Source organism: Spea bombifrons, chromosome 10 (genome assembly GCF_027358695.1).
Source record: "Spea bombifrons isolate aSpeBom1 chromosome 10, aSpeBom1.2.pri, whole genome shotgun sequence".
Classification (NCBI taxonomy): Eukaryota; Metazoa; Chordata; class Amphibia; order Anura; family Pelobatidae; genus Spea; species Spea bombifrons.
In genome coordinates, this window is record NC_071096.1 from 36,907,012 (window position 1) to 36,920,857 (window position 13,846).

Here is a 13,846-nt window from a genome sequence, read left to right on the forward strand (position 1 = left end):
TATGGGTGACTATGGTCTAATGGTTATTTAATTTTATTTTTTAAGGAGGAGGTGGGGTAGATGTTCCAACGTAGCCAAAATTTATTAGAGTTCCTGACTATAGCATTCAGCACATTTCCTCATTTCTCTTGTATTTTATTTCTCTATAAAATACACTGCAGGAACACCACTTACACATGTATGGCTATTATTAGATTTAATGTGGATCCGCTTCATTACATTTTTGCAGTGCAACAACTTTTAGATTTATTTAGCCTCTCTAGGGATAGATATGTCTTACTAAGACAAAGTAACTCGACCAAGAGAAGTAGCACGCGCATGAGACACGGATGAAGTAGAGGACCATTTAAGATATTAAATCATCATCATGAAAAGAAGAAAAAAAAAACATGTTGTGTACAATTAGTAATTTAATCCACAGTTCTCCTCTGGCATCCTATTAATACAAAGATATTATCTCGTCCCATGGTGAACATTAATAACCTTGCCTTTAAAATTGTTAACGTCCTTGAGAAGATGTTTATGTATTTGGATGTAGCCCTGAACAAGGATTCAAAGCATAAATTAATCAGAAAAAAAGATTTACGCCAAGAGAAAATATATTATAACTGACAAGATAAAAAAAAAAAAAAAGAGAAAAAATTAAATAATAAAAGAGAATAGGGAAAGAGAGGTTACATAAAGATCCAAAGTGGAATTATCAGTAGAGAATCAGAAAGCAATAATGAACTAATTGTTACATACAAGCTAGTATTTCCCGAGCAGAATCTAATAGCAGAAAGACCTTTTTTGGCTCTAGATCTTTGTTATCTATAGCAGTTCTATACAACTGAACTTCTATCTTCCTAGGGTAATTATTTTGGAATTGACAATAAACTTCCAGCCCCGGGTCCGGCGATCAAAACGCCGAACAAGCCGGACGCACGAGACCAAAACATTGACCACGATTCAGCTGTAGGGTATTGATCTAAGAATTATAGATCAAAACGTGTACATGCATTATCGGATTCACTGAGGTACAGGAATAGACCATTCGACTGAGAAGGAGATGCACCAGAACAAAAGGTTATCGCGCCAAATTGGATTACGGTGAAGCTCAGGGGAGATGAAAGGAAATTCTATTTTTCCAGGAGTGGTGGATCCATGGAATAGCCTCTTTGCAGAGGGTCATACAGTTAGCGAGAGGGCTAACCTGACCATTAATAGGATAGTGTTAGTTAAAGCACTTTATCCAATTCCTGTTTGCAAAGCAAAGTACCAAGAAAAGTAAATAATCAATAATTACTTTTTTCATTTATTTTCATTGATTGACCTTCTTTTATTAGCACAATAATAATCTAATAAAGACTAAGCTCCCTGGCAAAATGCTGCCGCGGACTGCATATTGATTGGGGACTTTCCCCATGCTGCAGGGGGGTCTTGAGGGTCTACTCTTTGTCTCTCCACTGAGCCCCCTACTTATGTCTACAGGATGGGCAGAAAGGGGGTAATTTAACATAAAGCACCTACTTTTTATGTCTCATAGAGACACCCATAAACATGGCTATTGTGTCTCCTTTATGGAGATTCTGGCCATGCTTTTCATATCTTTTCAGTTACTAAGTTCAAGATGTCAAGATTCTACTCGTCATCAATGTTACCATCATCTTCATCATTCCATCATCTTTGTTCTCTGTTACTAATAACCGTGTTGTTCCAAAACTTGTCTCAAACCTTGGTTTAACCTTGAATGCCTTTTTTACAACAAAATACAAATAACCCATTCATTTGTAATTCCACTGCTTCCTCGTCTAAAGAGCACGTAATTAGATTAAATCATACAAAAACAACTTATTTCAGTTCTGTGTATATTTTTTGTCTGTAAACCTTGGACTGTTATAATAGAGGCTGTTTTTTTTTTCCAGGACCTGAAAGCATAAGATACAGAATGCATTAGCTTCTCCTATATGTAGCTCAGAAAATGGGTTTCTTCGTTACAATAGTGTTTGCAGTCATACTGGATAATTACTGTACATGTCTGATGCGAGCGCATAGAGCCTGGCGCATTGTGTTGTGAATTTCATTGAAAAGAATGAAACAAAATAATAGAGACAGGACTAAATAACCGGTTTTATGTTAATCTTCAGAAATCCATTAAAAAAATGGCACAGCGTAATTTATAACTCCCTAAACTAAAACGAGAGAATAAAAATAATTAGTACCTTTCAAATCTCTTTCATTATTCAGAATCATTTTATTAGCGAGCTGCAACAAAAGCACATTGTGACTAATCTCTGTCGTCGGGAATTACCAACATAATTCCTATTTTTCACTTTTTGACTTATCCTTCCATAATATTGAGCTCAACATCTGATATAAGCTTTATAATTGATTATTTTCCTACCTGCCAGTCCTAATTAACCCCTACTGGGAAAGTAACCTCAAACTTTTCATACGTGAATTTCAGTTTAACCCTGCAGTCATGCGGAGGCGAACTAAGATAAATTATTATACTACTGCTACATATTACATACCCTGATACAGGATACGCGGCTGTATCAGGGAATGCTGTCCAATGATTTGGTTAGTAAAAGTATCTTAATAAAGTGAATTGCAGCATTGGTATTTTACAGGTGTCCAGGAAAGCAACATACAGTTGCATTCATCTCGGAAGTTGCAAGAACGCTTAGGGGGAAGTGTCACACAATGCCGGGAAGCAAGCAAGATGACAAGTTGCTTGGAGGGCCGAATGAGTCTCAGCCAGGTAAGTTGGCAAACTGGGGTGGGGATAATGTTGACACTGGGAAGCTATCAGAGAAAAAGGTTGGCACTGAAAAGCTGTTGGAGACAAGGTTGGCACTTGGAAGCTGTTGGAGCCAAGGTTGGCACTGAGAAGCTGTTAGGGGACAAAGTTGGCACTGGAAACCTGTTGGGGGACAAGGTTGGCTCTAGGAAGCTGTTAGGGGACAAGGTTGACACTGGGGAGCTGTTTTTGGGGACAAAGTTGGCACTGATAAGTTGTTAGGAAACAAGGTTGGCACTGGGAAGCTGTTTTTCTGGGACAATGTTGGCACTGGGAAGCTGGTTTTTTTTTAACGAAGTTGGCAATAGAAAGAGAAATTATATTTATAATTGACTGTATTGTTAGTATTTAATTCTCAAGAATATATTTACACCAATATATCTTTCATTCACAGATGAAAATATGTGTAAAATTGTATACATGGTTAATAATTTTTACATATTTTAAAAGTTTCACCATTCTCGAGCATAACTTTGCCGCAATGCTCTTGTCAAGGTAAGTGTCCCCAAATGGCAGTGTACCCTAGGGTACAACCCTTACAACTGTAAAGGGCTTGGCTGTCGGGCTAATAGGAACAAGCGCAAAAATGCGAGAGCATGGAGCGCAAAAATGCGAGTGCATGGAGCGCATTGATAGCACAATCTATAGTGATACATTCCACAAAAGCTAAGGAGATATCGGCAATGCGGAGTTATCGCTATACATCATGGCAGACCGGTTTAAATCACATTCTGTTCACACGGTATGGCACAGCGGACGCCATGCGGTGACGACGGCAGCTTCTGAGGACAATTGATCGCCTTTTGAAAAACATGAAACAGAATGTATAGTGGGGAGTGTTGTGTTTTGTACCTTTGATTGCCTGCTTTGTGAGTGCCAGGTGTATGGCGTCCTTTGTGATTTTTTGTAACATAAAATGATTTGTTGTTTATAGTATTCTCGGAGAAAAGCCTCCCATTCGGTTTCATTTGCTTCCCTTATTTTCCTGTAAATACAGAATATATCCATAATCATTTCATCAGCAGGATTGGAATATTCGGGATGTTAACGATGCTATAGATCGCCTGATATAATGAACATCATTTAAAAATAGTTAAAAACAAGTAAAATATATATACGGACCTACTTTCTGTCCTTTTTGGACCAAAGGAAATTTGAATATGAAAAATCTGTGATACCAGCAGCTACATTGTAACTGTATCGGCCCCAACTGTGCCAATCGCGTTAACAATGTTCACCCACTGGCCTTGCACCACTTTTCAGTACTTTAAATTCCAAAACCAACACCATCTTTATCATCGCAAGGGACACGGGTCTGATTAAAGTTAAACATGCTGTTTTCCCATTCTCCGGGGGTAATTGAACGGCGTAATCATCATGGATCTTATTGGCAGGCGGAACATAATTTACAACAGGTTTTGGGGTAATTATCAAATGCGACAAGCTATTAAACCGGGAAAAGCATGTTTATTCATTTTCCCAAGTTAATTGAATGATGAGCGGGTGTAACATGGCGAGACTGAGTGTGAGTTAGCGGGCATTCGGTAATTATGAATTGTGCCACAAATTACATGTAATGTTTTCAGTTTTTCATTTTTATGCAGGCTTATAATGCAGAGATTATTTCATTAACGCGAGCTGTGCACAAACACAACCTTCCATGATAATGGCGCTCCCTGTAACAATTCGGGGTGTTCGCAAAGACACTCCACGGGCTCTGTCTGCTAAACGGTTGCCTTGGCTATTAATGTCATCTTCCAGATACACGTAAAAGTCTGTTTTACCTTAAATTAAAAATTCCTTGAACCCCATTAAGAAGTTCATATAATGGACATGCTCTATGCAGATGAAAATTCCCTTTTGCATAGATATTATTTTGCACAAGCCGCATTGTGCATGTAGAGATCAAAATATGTTATTTTTTTCTTTAAAGTATATCTCTACACCCATAATAAACCTGATTCACTCTCATGATGCAATCAAAGCAACTTGAAAAGGATGCCTCGCTTGCCGCCCCTAAACACGTCAGCATAAGAGGTCTCAGTCTAAAATGAGAGCAGTGAGATGCAGGAGGGTGGTGGAGAAGTGGAACAGCCTTAACAAAAAACTGTGGCAGAATTAAACTTTTTGGGCAATATATAAAATTACGTTTTGCAGCAGAATTGTACCGGTGGAAAGGGGTTCCTACATTAACCAATGTGCACTTAAATCGTTTTTCATCCATAAACTCTATTGTATCTAAGATGTAACACTCCCAGTATTCAGCATTACATTGTATCAAAAAAATAACATCAAAAACACATGAATGAACCCTGCAGAGACGGCATTCACAATGTGACAAAACTACGGCGTCTGTTGTCCAGACCGAAAAACCGAAAAAAGCAGAACAGAGGAATAAATTGAAATGTGACAACGTGAATTAAATGCCAGGAGGACCTTGATCCGGGGGACACAAAGTGATTGCCAGATTGATATATATGCAAAAGCGCAGCTGGGAAATCTATGGTTAACTACCAATATCATAATTATAGCAGCAGGGGTGCCATAGAGTGAAAATAGTATGATTAGCACACAAAAAAAGCAGAGAAACAATAAAAGGCACTTACGTATATAACGTACAATCTGTAAATTACAGCTTTTAAAGTTCATTACAAACGAAACACCAAATGCATATATTAAAATATAACCCTTATAACGGCCACTGAAAAGAAGCAAGTGTGGGGTGAATGGCAAGAGAGAGATCACGTAGAAATGCTAAAAGCAGTAACGGAATCGCTTCCTATGTTGGGCTTGTTCACAAAAAAATCAGTTGGTGTTAGCGTGAACTGTTGGCAAATTCACCAACATTATGATTTGCCATGAAACGCCACCAACATCATCCGACCAGCTGGGTTGCTTCCAAAAACATTAATACTTTGGGGTAACTAACAGAACTATACAGTTTTAGAGTTGAGCTGCATGTCCATATAGACCAAAGAAGCCATTTCCACTTCAAAGTGCGGTTGTTGACCTGAAGACACCGACCATCAGACCGTACAAGATGCCTTTAAACGCCATTCAAAGCCTCGTTAGGAGTTTCTAAATGCCTTTTGTCTCTTTAATAAATAATTCTTTACATCTTGAAGGAATGGTATGGATTAAAAGGGAATTTTGAGGATAAATCCCTCAGGAGCCATGTATCAAGCAGCGGCGGTCCTACAAAGAAGGCGATCAATATACAGGGCTTTAGGACAGCTATGGGCTATGGAAACCGTTTCACACCCAACAGAAACAATGTGGCCGATCGTTCTTATCGTGACAAACGCTCGCGGAATGTACAGGACTGAGTCTGATCTCCACAATTCTTTTTATTGTTAATAAGGATCTCCCTAGTGCATTGTACTAACGCACCCACAGCTGATGCAAGGAAATCAAATTGCTCCTTCCTACTAAACCCATTTAATTTCCTATTTATCGAGCGCGACGCACTCTCTCGTTTCCCTATTTTATGTCCGTTGCTCGACGATGTGGTGAACGCCATTTCTGTGCAAGTATAGTTTTTATCTGTGTTGTAATCCTAATCCTGAGAGCAATAAATTAAATCCAAGTGGTTGTACGGAATCAATGCCGGCATGGCTAATAATTCAAGGAGCCATTGTACGGGCTGATAATTAGGTCCTTGGAGTGAAATATTTTTTAGGGTTGGATTGTATAGCTTTGACGTGATTTACGACCGCAGAAGTCGTAGTTTCTAACACATATGTTCAAGCGCTTTATGGATAAAACCATAAAAAGACTGGAGGATCATGGATGCAAACATGGATTTCTTTTAACATGTATTTAATAAATATTCTTATCATATTTTAAGTATTTTTTAAGTATTTCCTTTCCTTCTAAACATAATTGCTTGTAAGGCTGATTGTAAAAAAAATATACACTCAGCCTTATAGGGACTACAGGGCTGGTTGTATTTTTTTACGAGTCCTACAATTTTTTTTACGATTTTTTAAAGATTTTTACATTTTTTTTCCCCAGAATAAAGATTTTTACAATTATTTTCCTCTTCCACGAAAAAGATATCACAAATTATCTGTAACTCATAATCAAACCTGTCATTTTTTAACTAAAAAAATCTCCGAGCCATGTTGTTTCTTTTATAGGTCCGTGAACAAAATAGACCGTGATTTGTGGTTCTTAGCCAATCACAGCACAGCTTCGCCAGGGTGTCCAATGAGAGTGTTCCTGTCATAAAAGTAGTACAATTTGCAGATAATTTTATATATAAAAAAAATACAGAATGTTGGATAAAAATTCCTGGAATTGGATTGTTCAACCCATTCCTCCCAACCATCCCATTTCAAAAAGTATAGTCCCAGTTTTCGAGCGTTGTCCCTGATTGCCAGGATATGAAGTCCAATGCCATTGCTCTGCTTCAGTAGGTTGCAATGTGTCTACAAGCACAGTTAATTCTACATTTTGTAAAGACCAAGACCTTGTTCCACCCCAACCACATGAACTATTGGGGTCTCGACCTATGCCATGGCTACCTTTAAAAATGGCTGAAACGTGCCTGTGTTTACTGCGCAGAATGAGGATTCTCATCATTCCTGATACTTTACAAAGCTTATTCATCACTATTCATCACCCGCTGGGTGTGACTCACACTTATCTAAAGACCCTCGGATTGATAAGGGCACAAAATATCTAACATTAGCACAAAAGGGGTCTTTGAAAAAAAACCTTAAGCAGCACTTTAAAAAACAATTACCCGGTAGGTGGCTAAAGCTCTCCTTCTGTGTTAACGTTATAATAGCGGGTCGTTTAAGTCCTTGCAACGTATTTGCGTTTCAATAACTTTTCAATGAAAAAGGATTTCTCCCACGAATATAGAAACAGAAATGAATTATAGAAATGCCATTCTCAGTCCCTTTAATCCATTCTGCCTTCTAAAGGGCCCTTAACGTTATAGTAAGAACACAACAAGTATACGAAAAGACAAAATCACATATATCTGCCTTAAAATGGAATGTTAGTCCAATAAAAAGGTATTATTTTATATGGCAATACTAATTTCTTTATATTTATATATATATATATATATAGAAATGTTAGAGGTTAAGATCATAAATGGTAAGACTAAGAGAAGAAGACACCCGCATATCACATTTTTCGGGGTCACCTTGCTTGCATGGATCAATGAGTATCTCAATCTGCCTGATCCACCTGTGCCAATGAAATATCCACCTGTTCTCAGGCAGGAGACCATAAAAATGTGCACTGAACCGAGCTGACAAATTCTCGATTCAGTCTACAACGTTTCCAATGAGATCAGGAAGCATCCGCTTTATTTATCCTTATGGAACCAAAGCTCAGGAACCGAGCCATAACATTTTAACGAGAAATAAATGTTCCTTTCTATCACTCTGCCCTTCAAACGTTCTGTAAGATAACAAACATTCCTCCTTCCTCGGCTATCACATCTGTCCCGCTCACTTCCCCGAATGCGCCGAGAAAACAAAATGTATCCGCATAATAACCGACAATGTAGATAGCAAGCGGGTATTTCTTAATTCCTTCTGAATGGAGATGTGCCCGTCTCGCAGATAAATATGTAAACTGGTTGTTTACAGGAAGGCTGCGAGTGTATTAAACGGCAGACGAAAACCTGATCTTTTTCCCAAATCGTGGACTTTGTGAATTTTTGGCAAGAAATAAATCTCCGCTTGAAGCACCTTGAAGCATAGGACAAACTCCCCATGATCTATTTTGCCTTTCGTGTTCCAGACGATGAACATTTTTATTAACTGACAAACAGCGTTGGCCAAGATTTGCAAAACAAATGCAGTAGGAGATAAGCAGGTGATCTATCCATTCCGGGATAATTCATTAGCCAAGTCTGCCGTCGTAAAACGCTACTACAATTAAACCGTATCAATCTACGTGTTTCTCAGCCGCAATCGAAAATAAAACAATGTGTTCAGGTAACAAGATGGCGAGAAGGAGCACAACGTGCGACCAATGTTACAAAGCAGCAACTCTAAACGTAAGGTAATTAAACTGATTATTCCTACTGACTCACCTGGATTCAAGCAGGGATATCATAAGGTTCTGGGCATTATTGATCGTAAAAACTACATTAACCCAGTGTTGCGGGGTTCTCTAGTTACAATAACCTTGATAAAGCAGAGTCCGATCAGATAGCTGTCCTTGATTAAGTTTTATAATTATTATTATTATTTATTGTTGTATATATAGCGTCATCAAATAATGTTGCTCTGAAAGAGAGGTGATAGGTGGGGGGGTCTACACTTTATGACATATGTCCTATTAATAATTGTCTACCCGCTCATTCAGAGACAGGGCAATTTGATGAATACATCACAAAGCGTTTCAAACAGTGGTTGGAGGCAAAGATTGGGCGTACCGGGGATTGAGCTGTATATAAACTGTTTTCTTTCAATGTGCTACTGTATCTTTAATGCAATGTGCTTGCGTTCTGCTCATTGTCTGTATATGCAGATGGCAGATAACTGCTTTTGTTAGTGGAATGACTTCTTGCTGAACTCCACCTGATGATGGCGGAGGGAAATCTCATTGTCTCGATACAATGAGTGGGACCGGTCTACTGAGGGCAAAAGAGTCCTAGTGCTGAAAGCGTGGTGGTATGAGAGGGGGTATGATGATTCCCACTGAGACAAAGTGAACGTGTACACGCAGCTATTGAAGGCTCTTCTTATCCTCTTATATTGTAAGACAGCACAACCCTACCATGCGTTGAAAGGTTTCAGAACACCAGCCCACGTGCCCTTTGATAAATTACCTTCGGACATGTCAGATTAGAGTATAATCTCTTTCAAAGTAAGGATTTTGACCTTTTTGTTATCATAGAAGACGTTTGAAGATTACATTCAGTTACAAAGTAACCTGGATGTATTTGAAGTCTACATGCAAGCAATCAGGAAACTCAACTACGTCTACAAGAAAAATCCTGCATTGCAGAAAAAAGGCATTTAAATTATTTTTGAGCAGTAGTTGCATCATCTCGGTAAAAAAGCTCTCCAGGACAAATAGAGTTTATTTGGTAGAATATCTCGGGATACATTAACTTCACCAATCTGACAAAGAAGTGGGCAACTCCGGCCAGTGGCGTAAGGAATCGCACCTGGCCCCTAGGGGTGACCCCTGTCGTTACGCCAGTGACTCCGGACACTCCGGAAAAGAACTCCTATGATACTTCAGCACTGATTACATGGGCTTCTATGGTATTGTAGTTACAACATATCCATACGTATAGCTGGATACATCTTTACAATGGAAGTCTAAGACAATACCCTTCATTGCAGTCACCAAACACCACGATGGTGGCCAAAATATTTGACTGACAAACAACTTAAGTTGGCTATAAATGCCATGACAGCTGACCGTGGATCACCCATTTGCTCCATCATCATTTCTGACAGTCTGTATCATCCATGGATGTCGGATGCCAACATTCTTAGAGAATTATCATGCTGATCAAACTCGTACAAGACTCTATATAGAAAATAATATCTGGGTCACCACTTGCAACAGTAGGAAAAGTCAGCCAACTACTTGCCAAAGTGATTTAAAAATGACTCTGAGATCAAAGTGACATATTACAGTTTACTTATTTATTTTTATTTGCTCTGAAATTTATTTGCTTCATAAAGACAGACACGCAGTGTGAGAGAGGGATTCGGAGGCTGTGATAATTCAGAAGTGACAGAGGCAGTGTCAGTAAGAAATCATAAAAAACAGATCACGTTGAAGACTTGAAATTTTAAGGTGTTATTCCAAAAGCCTCCAAGGCAGTAAACTATAAAAAGAGCTTCCACTTCACCAACTAACAATAAGCGTGTAGTATTACTGTAGCTCTCGCCCCCACCCCCGATCATTACTTCAGGGTCTGCGAGTGAGCAAATATTCTGCGTTTGGAAGAGAACCGATTTAATTACTTTTTTCCATCGTGCGGTAATCATACAGCAATGGCTGATGCTATCCATTAGAACGTATTGTGTAAGGGGATGACACCGTTAATTGTAAGTTTGCCGCGAGGTTACTAGTGATTGTCGCAGACTCTGGAATTATAGCTAACCAAAGATTCTAGCATAATTCAAGCAATTTAGGTTTCCGCCGACTTCGTCGAGGACTCTGGATTTCAGCTGAAGTCGGTAGGAATATGTCAGTAAATCCAAAAGCAGTAAGATTCCGAAATGATGTGTCAGTGTTCCATTCCTGAAATCAGCTATCAGAGACCACACAAAAATGTCGCAACAACTGATCTCTTCGCATCACAAAGCAAACAATGATTATGGTATCATTATAATGGAATTATTATATTAAAAGAAATGGGGTTTTGTTGGAAATCCAACATTGTCTTCATTTCTTTATATAACGCAGAGCAGAGTGTGGCTTTTTAAAGACCAAGCTTTCATATTTTTCAGCCAAAAATGTAGCTACTCTTCAATGACATAAGCCACTGCCGCACCGGCAGACACCGTGATAACGTGTGCATTGTTTATACAAAGGTGATGTTTTTCGCTTATACGTACCAAATCAAATATTTATGGGACGCTGGGAAAATAATTCAGGCACAGAGAGAATTGTGATCGTCGGTACTGTCAGCATTGGAAAAATCCTTCCATCCTCACCTAAACAAATCTCCCTATCTGACGCAGACAGAAGTTTGTAACATTACAGATTGGAAGGAGCCGGATGGATAAGATGACGTAACTGTAGCTAGACAACGAGGATTACGTACCACGTGGCTGTCCCTCTGCGCAAAGACGTTTTATGACGCTTAGAAAAAATGTGAAAAACGTAAAAAAAAAAAAAATTACGTTTTTTTACGTAATTATCCATTAATAGAAACTGTAGCTTTACCGCTTATGGAAAGTGGGTTCACGGCATGTTTCCTTTCAATATAAATTACTAATTTATATAGACATTTTGCTACAAACAAAAATTGTTAAGTGGGAGGAAAACACAGAAGTCCCCAAGAGAAGGAAAATGAAATGGAATCCAAAAAAAGTAAAAAAAGAATTTAAAGGGTAACCTACGGCTAAACAAATTGGCTTTGGATAAGAGTTCAGTATGTTTAATGTTTCATAAAACAAAGACCCTGATACTATCTAAGATACATCAGCTTACATTAGAATGCGCTACAGTGGTTCACAGAGACACAAAGACGTAAGAAAACTGTAACAAGCGAAAAGGATAATTATAAAATCAGGACGCTCCAGGACCAAAAAGCTACGCAGGTGAAATCTGTGATCTTTTAACGAATGACTTCCTATGAATAAAGCATGGCGGCTGATACCTGCTGTAGGTTTCACTTTGAGGAGTAGAAACTAAGTAACATCTTGAAACAAAACTTTGTATTCTCCTGAAATGAACTTCATCTTAATTTAATCTCACGCAATGTTTCCCACTTCTTTTCTTACCTATCAATTTAGTAAATAACATCTTGCGTTCTTACCTTTGAAATGCTTTAGCAGCTTGGATCATTGAGACATTGACATGAGTCTGAAATACATTGAGGCATTGTCACGAAGCGCGTTGAAACCGAGCTGTTTTGTTTCAAAGTGCATCATAGTCAATTTACTTGTAGAAAGAGGAATCATAGACAATATGCATGGACGCTTATCTCCAATGTAGCAAAACGCATTGTCCCCTAGTACATGTTTATTTCAGTGTAGTAAAAAGTTGTCTATTAGCTTTGTAATGAAATGCGTTGGAGCTTATTAGCTTTGTAGTTTTATGTTTCAAATCTTTTTTGCCTACTGTCATGGCCGTGGGTCAAAATTGTCCCGGTCCTCCGACAGGAGTGCAGAGTAATGACCTCCGCTTAAAGACGCTAAGTACACCTCTCTGCAACATTGAATAAATTAACTCTGATAATAACGTACCATCTCATTGATTATTTCCCACTCTTTATAAGTGTACTTTTCCATTAATAGCACCTCATTAAAGCCAAACTGTTTCTATACGGCAGTGAGATGAGAAATGGGCTGCAGTGAGATTGTAAGGACAATTACACACAGAAGGGAAACAAACTATAGTTTATTTTAAATCTATATTTACGCACATGTTATCATCAGATTACTTTGTTGCATTGCGTTTCTGTAACAATGTAACACCGCTCCATCATCCTAGCCGACGTCTTATCGGGGCCTGGTGCCTACACTCCATAAAGACCAGACAAGCAGTATAAAAAGGGTGCAATTAAATGTACAGCCCACCTTAAAACAACTGAATCCGACACCAGCCTCTGTGCATCAGGCAGTGTATTATTAATACACATTGTCTTCAAATTCAACGTGCTTGGGGCATATTGAGAACCACAGCCTACATACATAAAACGTGTATGTAGGTGAGATAGGGTGTATGTATATGTGTTTGTATTTATGTATGTATGTGAGCATGGATGTATACTTGTGTGTGTGTCAGCATGGATGTGTACTTGTGTGTGTGAGCATGGATGTGTACTTGTGTGTGTGTGAGCATGGATGTGTACTTATGTGTGTGTGAGCATGGATGTGTACTTGTGTGTGTGTGAGCATGGATGTGTACTTGTGTGTGTGTCAGCATGGATGTGTACTTGTGTGTGTGTCAGCATGGATGTGTACTAGTGTGTGGAAGTGAGCAATTTTCGCACCAGGGCCCTGTGATTTCTAGTTACACCCCTTGTTGAAGAGGTTTTGTTCCATAGGACTGTTTGCACAATGCAAATGTCCATCAGGATCACTGAGAATTTCACGGCCTGTGGATTGGTTGGATCTGCTTATTTCGTTTTAAGCTTTTAAGTTTTCCGAGTTATTGAAATTAGTTAGACAATAACAATATTTTTTGATGCTTGAAACTGTCTTTTTATTTTTATAAGGTCATTTGGTTGCAGAATTTTATTTTATTTGGGATTCCAAGCCATGATTTGCAGAGTTTAACCTTTTTTGAAAATGGTCTAATTCTTTTTAAAAAGAATAAAAAATATAAATGTGGTACAAAATATACGAGCACTCTCCGGTGCCCACAATTTTTAAAACTTGTTTTAAATCTTTCCAATCT